This window comes from Salvelinus sp. IW2-2015, linkage group LG27 (genome assembly GCF_002910315.2).
Source record: "Salvelinus sp. IW2-2015 linkage group LG27, ASM291031v2, whole genome shotgun sequence".
Taxonomy (NCBI): domain Eukaryota; kingdom Metazoa; phylum Chordata; class Actinopteri; order Salmoniformes; family Salmonidae; genus Salvelinus; species Salvelinus sp. IW2-2015.
In genome coordinates, this window is record NC_036867.1 from 21,563,230 (window position 1) to 21,570,829 (window position 7,600).

Here is a 7,600-nt window from a genome sequence, read left to right on the forward strand (position 1 = left end):
AAAGGTCATATTTATATCCAAAAATCTCAGTTTACATTGGCGCGTTACATTCAGTAATGTTTTGCTTCCAAAACTTCCAGTGATTTTGCAGAGAGCCACATCAATTTACAGAAATACTAATTAAAAATGTTGATGGAAATACATGTGTTTTGCATGGAACTTTAGATAAACTTCTCCTTAATGAGTTACCGTTTCCCGAATTAACTCAAGAATACATCAGAACCAGTCATCCATTAATCATGTTTTCCTCATATGTTGACTTCAAATATAGTTAATTGATTTGATAAAATAACCGTCATCACATTAATGATAGTCACGTCACTGTATATTGGAGGCCCGTGCGAGGAATCTAAGATAGAATGAGGCTTTCATGTTGCATTCAGCCCATATGAAATTGAAAAGAAGATTATGGTATACACCCAGATGATGTTATCCACCATCGGAGCTGTAGACAGGAATTGTTGGATGTATGTGTTGCCATTAGAACAAGACATGGAGGTTGCCTCTGGTGTTCTCTTTGACATAGTCAGTGTGTAGGGTTAGTTATTACATTTCTAGCAATCGGACACGATCCAGCCATTTATAGAAATTTGAGAAATAGACTCGTTGGGCCAGACGAAGTACTATTTGTGTCTCTTGCGTTTCAGGAGCGAGTAAACTCTGTCATTATTAATTTCTCGAGCAAAGAAATAGGGCCAGCCGATCTAAATTTGAGTAGATACAGTATTAGCTTGACCAAGCAAGTAATTATCTCTCCATCTCTCGCACTTCAGTAGCATTAGTAGATCCCGGTATTTCTTTGTTTACCGCCCGTTCCAGTAAACATTGCGAAAAATATTGAATGTAAGACGTTATTAGTAAAACCGTGCTTACTTACAAGCGCTTAACCAACAATGTGGTTTAATTAAGGTAAAGTCACAATAGCGGGGCAATATACAGGTGGTAAGGGTACAGAGTCAATGTGCAGGGGCACCGGTGTCGAGGTAATTGAGGTAATACGTGCATGTAGGTAGAGTTATTAAAGTGACTATGCATAGATAATAACAGAGAGTAGCAGCAGCGTAGAAGGGGGAAAGCAATGCAAATAGTCTGGGTAGCCATTTGATTAGACATTCAGGAGTCTTATGGCTTGGGGGTAGAAGCTGTTGAGAAGCCTCTTGGACCTAGATTTGGCACTCCGGTAGCGCTTGCCGTGCGGTAGCAGAGAGAACAGTCAATGACTAGGGTGGCTGGAGTTGTTGACAATTTTTAGGGCCTTCCTCTGACACCGCCTGGTATAGAGGTCCTGGATGGCAGGAAGCTTGGCCCCAGTGATGTACTGGGCCGTACGCACTACCCTCTGTAGTGCCTTGCGGTCGGAGGCCGAGCGTTTGCCATACCAGGCAGGGATGCAACCAATCAAGATGCACTCGATGGTACAGTTGTTTAACCTTTTGAGGATCTGAGGACCCATGCCAAATCTTTTCAGTCTCCTGCTAGGGAATTGGTTTTGTCCTGCCCTCTTCACGACTGTCTTGGTGTGCTTGGACTATGTTAGTTTGTTGGTGATGTGGACGCCAAGGAACTTGAAGCTCTCAACCCGCTCCATTACAGCCCCGTCGATGAGAATGGGGCCGTGCTCGGTCCTCCTTTTCCTGTAGTCTGCAATCATCTCCTTTGTCTTGACCACGTTGAGGGAGACGTTGTAGTCCTTGCACCACACTGTCAGGTCTCTGACCTCCTCTCTATTGGCTGTCTCATCGTTGTTGGTGATCAGGCCTACCACTGTTGTGTCATCTGCAAACTTAATGATGGTCGTGCCTGGCCGTGCAATCATGAGGGAACAGGGAGTACAGGAGGGGACTGAGCACGCACCCCTAAGGGCCCCCGTGTTGAAGATCAGCTGGGCGGATGTGTTATTACCTACCCTTACCGCCTGAAGTCAGCCCATCAGGAAGTCCAGGATCCAGTTGCAGAGGGAGGTGTTTAGTCCCAGGGTCCTTAGTTTAGTGATGAGCTTTGAGGGTACTATGGTGTTGAATGCTGAGCTGTAGTCAATGAATAGCATTCTCACAAAGGTGTTCCTTTTGTCCAGGTGTAAAAGGGATGTGTGGAGTGCAATAGAGATTACATTATCTGTGGATCTGTTGGGGCGGTATGCAAATTGGAGTGGGTCTAGGGTTTCTGGGAAAATGGTGTTGATGTGAGCCATGTAATTTCAAATAATTTCATGGCTACAGACGTGAGTGATACGGGTCGGTAGTGATTTAGGCAGGTTACCTTAGTGTTCTTGGGCACAGGGACTATATTGTTATTCTTGAAACGTGTTGGTATTACAGACTCAGACAGGGAGAGGTTGAAAATATCAGTGAAGACATTTGCCAGTTGGTAAGTGCATGCTCGCAGGACATGTCCAGGTAATCCGTCTGGCCCTACGGCCTTGTGAATGTTGACCTGTTTAAAGAGCTTATTCACATCGGCTGTGGAGAACGTGATCACACAGTTCTCTGGAACAGCTGATGCGCTCATGCAAGTTACAGTGTTACTGGCCTCGAAGCGAGCATAGAAGTGATTTAGCTCGTCTGGTAGGCTCGTGTCACTGGGCAGCTTTCAGCTGTGCTTCCCTTTGTAGTTTGTAAGCCCTTCCACATCCGACGGGCGTCGGAGCATGTACAGTGGCTCCTCCTTCCTCCTTCCTCCTGCTCCAGACCACCGCAAGGGAGAGTTAGAGCACTCATTATGCATTTGAGTCCCAAGGTTTGTATATGACCAATCATATCGAGTGGTTCCAATGATGAATTTGACGCGGAGCCACCCCTCCTTTGTGGCTTTCTTCAGCAAAGATGGCTGACAAAACATTACGGGGAGGCAATGTAAGTAGTTATAACGTCATAACGAGTCAAGCAAAAAAGGTACAATTCAGAGGAATGTGTTAGTTAATGTAGAGAAAAATGATTGTGCGTATTTTTTTGTTATAAAGTTAACTGACGAAAATCGATACTTTGCACATTTGTTTTCTGTCATGTCCAATACCAGGTGTATCAAACTCCATTCTGTGAATGTTGCTGTGTCTGCATGTGTGTATTACAATTATACAGTTCAACAGTGTTTACCACTCCTGCTTCTGGGACATCAATGATTACACATTGTAGCTAAGCAATAGTCTAGAAACATGATTTTGTAATTCATATATACAGAATAAAAAACAATACATCCTGCAAGCACGCCCACAAGCGTGCTGCATGGCGCATGGAAGAGAGCTAGGAATGAGATGGGAGTAACAATCCAGGCTATTTGCTCTGAGACCTGCATAATAATGTAATGAAACAAGCAGGGAGCAGGTTTCGAACCCTCAACATTCTTGCCGGAAGTCCAGCACGCTATCAACTGTACCCAAATGTATTAATTGGGGTTGGGGACGATTGTGGCTAAAAACACTTTATCTATTGGAATCTTCAACATGTGGAAAGGGGGAAAAGTATTATTATTTGTTTTTCACAAGCATTGCAGGATGGGCTATTAGCTGAACAATAGACTATTCAACTTTTACTAAATAATTGTCTAATAGCCGAGCTAGGTGTGAAACCCCCCAACTTGCAACAAATTATTTGTGTCTATCTACCGACACACAGTTAATGTTCTGATTTTTTTTTTTTTATATATATATATGGTTCAAATCCAGACTGTATCACACCGACCGTGATTGGAAGTGCCATAGGGCGGCGCACAATTTGCCCAGCGGTTTTGGGCGGGGTAGCACTTCATTGACCGGAGTAGGTTGGTGCTGGGGTAGGCATCCTACATAAAACAATAATTTGAAGAGAAAAAGTCTGCACGTTCAATCTAAACAATGTAACTGATAATTAAAATCGCACATTTGTAAATCCGAAACTCTAAAAGTAATTGGAAAGGTAGATACAAATTATGTGTGACACAATAAAGAATGTAAGCAAGACGTAAACAAGATGCTGTGTTTTTATTGACAGTAGTGATGGACAACTGGAGACATTTTGAAAATAGGTTTTCAAACACTTGTTTTTCACAGCTGTAGCAGGTGTAGCCTATCACCGCACAAATGTTTCCTATTAGCAGGACAATAGACTTTTTATAACCCGGTTACTGTTGTGAAAAGCCCCCAACTTCCAATGTATGATGCTTAAGTACTCTAAAGTGTAACATTTCTAACTCAAAACAGCAGTACAGTATTTATTCAGCAACCTCTTTAAGCTTTTGTTTTTAAAATAATGAGAAAACAGACATTCAAATGCAAATGTTTATTTACTACATTTTAGTCGCACTTCCACCCAGCTCCACGACCACAGGTAAAACCTTGATGATCAATGTATTTGTTGCAAAGAAAAAGCCAAAACATCTTGATGGCATTGACCAGTTCATCTTTGCTTGTCGGCTTGGCAGAGTTACGGATGAATGTTTTCAGTTGATGCCAAACAAGTTCGATCGGGTTTAAATCAGGAGACCTATCTATATGTAGAGATTAAAAATATATATTTTTAGATATACTGTAGGCCTACCGAAGGTCTTTTATTTATTTATTTTTCTTAGGTCTACATAAAGGTCTACTTACTCTGCTGGCGTCTTGACCCAGTGTGTTTTGGGTCATTGTCTGCATTTGGAGAAGAAAAAAATACATTTAGCCTAACAGCCAAAATTAGATACAATAATAGAAATATGCATGTAAATAGGCCTAAACATAACAAAATATTGCTATAATTCTACCTTGAAAGAAACCATGTGTACCCAGAAATACCACTCTGACATAGGGTCCAGCATATATCTTGATGATTACTTCCTCAAATAAATCACGAGCCATGATACCTGAAAAAGGAGGCAAGACTGAATTATTGTGGAACACATAACAGCCCGTGAGTTGTAGGCTACAATATTTGATGTACCTTTTGCATTGTAAATAGCCAAACTTACCATCAAAAATCAAATATGGGCCTGGTCCCTGGGGAGAAATTGCCCCTTCACACATGGAGTTTGAGCGGATGCTTGGGACTCGGCTTGCTTGATCTTATTCCTTTTTTTGTAGCAATTTTGAGCAAATTGCTTAAGGGCCACAGTTGATTCGTCTATGAAGATGACATTATTGAATGTCTCGCCAGCTTTGATCCATGCCTGGGCCTGCAGGACGCGAAGGTCTTTGTTTGTCAGACGAATCATTGCGTCGAAACTACAGAACAGTACAAAACAAGCGAACACACATGGTTAATGTTCTGATCATTACAAAAAAATTATATATATATATATAAAACATTTCTTACCGAGCCTTTCCGTAAGTCCACCAAATTCTATTCAACTGTCTTGTTGCTGTAATTAGAGTGATGTGATGTCGTGCCGTGATGCCAGAAGATTACAGATTGCCTTTGCCGATCACTCGTTATCTTCATTCATCAGTGAGTCGATGGCTTAAATAGTTTCGTTGGAAATTAAATACAATGTGAAAATGTGCAGCATACAGTAAAGACCAGCAGTCGATGTATTTAAGCATTATTTTTAGCATTATTAGGCCTACATACAGTGGGGAAAACACGTATTTGATACACTGCCGATTTTGCAGGTTTTCCTTCTTACAAATTATGTAGAGGTCTGTAATTTTTATCAACAGCTTTCGAGTTCGGCGTAAAACAGGCATCTGATGATAGTGTTTGCTAATAGCACTGTCCGTGACCAAAATCCCCAAGGCTACCGGTATTTTTGAAATATCTCCTGTAGATGGATGGCAAAGGCAGATTAGCTACTTGTCGCCGGATACTCACAAGGCACACCGATCTCTTTCCACAAAATCTCAGTTTCTTTCTCCAGCGAATGACGTGGATGAGGGCCTGTACGGGTGTTTGGAGTATATCCTTCCCGTCCGACTCATTAAAGAAAAATTATTTGTCCAATTCGACTTCAAAAATCACTGTTCTGATCTTCAGAAGCTCTTTTCGGTCTTACGAGATGGTAGCAGAAACATTATGTACAAAAGAAATTACAAACAATGCAAAAAAAATTACAAAATAGCACGGTTGGTTAAGAGCCCATAGAACGGCAGCCATCCCCTCCAGCGCCATTATTTTATGGCATCTTCAGACTGATATAAGATGGATTTCATTTGATTAACTCTCTTTAGCCTTAATATCCATTGCATACCTTTTTAAATGTCAATGATCATGCAAGACTCCTGTAATTTGTTATCACTAGGGACAGAGGTTTGTCACGCTATATGGGTTAACTAGGCTCTGTGACATTATAGTAACATAAGCAAACACAGAGACCCACACACGCGCACACACACGCGCACACACACCCATAGACACATACTCAAGCACAGACACACGTACACAGACACACTCACAGTGTGGCATTGAGAGGTCTGTTTGGTCAAGGCACCGATGTGTCAACAGTGACTTGGATCTTTGGTAAGAAAACAGGATGAGCCCTATGTATTCTCTGTGAAGTGGGATCCGAAAAAAATACATAAATTAATAATTAAACACAATATACAAAAACAAACCTTGGCATCACACTGATGCAACAAGAAAGCAATCCTGGCCTACCCTTGTGCTGTGTGGCTGCCGGTTGCCTGGTTAGTTGTGGTGTAAGGGATTTAATGCATTAAAGTTGCACTATGCAGAAATCACTCTGTCATTTCCTGGTTGCTAAAATTCTAATAGTTCACAGAATTTCAGTTTATGTGACAAAATAAGCTAGTATAGTGTAGAGAATAATTTTACCATCTCAACATAATTTTTTCCCATAACCCAAAATATTATATTTTCAGCTGTTTGGAGCTGGTGTACAAAACCGACACTAAAATACATACAAATAGAGCACATAAAACAGGTATACCGCTTCTTAGCCTTGCTTTCAATGAGAATGACAGATCTGTAAATCACATTTCTATGTGAATTTAGGACCTCTTTAGGTAACCCAAAAAGTATTTAACTATTATTTGATGAACATTGAATTTGGCCACACTACTATTAGCCCATTGAAACGCATTCAATAACAGAAAAACGGATAGTACAATTTTTTAAATAATTAAAACTTTATTTTGAAGTGTCTGTCCTATATCTTAGATATATATAAAAAATTGGGAAACTGTATAATTATTTTTGACACATATTTAACCCCTTTTTTAGGCACTAAACTACTTCCATATATACTTCCATACATTCTTTTAACTGGTACCGGGCTACCTTCAGGCGAGGCTTGTGTGCATCCAAGAGAAAAACAACCGACATGTTCGTGAGATACACCTTTCCATAGAGGCATCATAATAGTTTTGTAGGCCAATCCATTCAGACGCTAAAGACAGAAGTTGGCAGATCATATCTCTAACTGAAACAGACTTTTAATGGAATGTTTTTTTAATGCTAATTAGCAACTTTGCAACTACTTACTACTTTTTTCCTCCTTTTCAACTACTTAGCATGTTAACTAACCCTTCCCCTAACCCTAACCTTAACCCTTTAACCTACTGTAAGTGATCTGTTAACACTTCTTACTGGCTGAGGAATCTCAATCTTTAATCTTGGATCATTCCGGAGACAGCCTTGTACTTTTGTCTGCCAGTAGACAAGGTTTATTTATGTTTTTTTCCCCCCTACTTGCT

General features: G+C 40.7%; 1 long non-coding RNA gene across 1 annotated transcript; it reads right to left on the bottom strand.

Annotated features, from left to right (window-relative positions):
• Positions 1–4,050: 4,050 nt before the first annotated feature.
• On the bottom strand, positions 4,051–6,021 carry LOC139023147 (uncharacterized). The gene is made up of 6 exons (XR_011474298.1): positions 5,760–6,021; positions 5,265–5,408; positions 4,921–5,173; positions 4,717–4,815; positions 4,565–4,603; positions 4,051–4,461 (listed from the first exon to the last, which is right to left on the bottom strand). It is a non-coding gene; the product is annotated as an uncharacterized lncRNA (long non-coding RNA).
• Between the last annotated feature and the right edge of the window lie 1,579 nt (positions 6,022–7,600).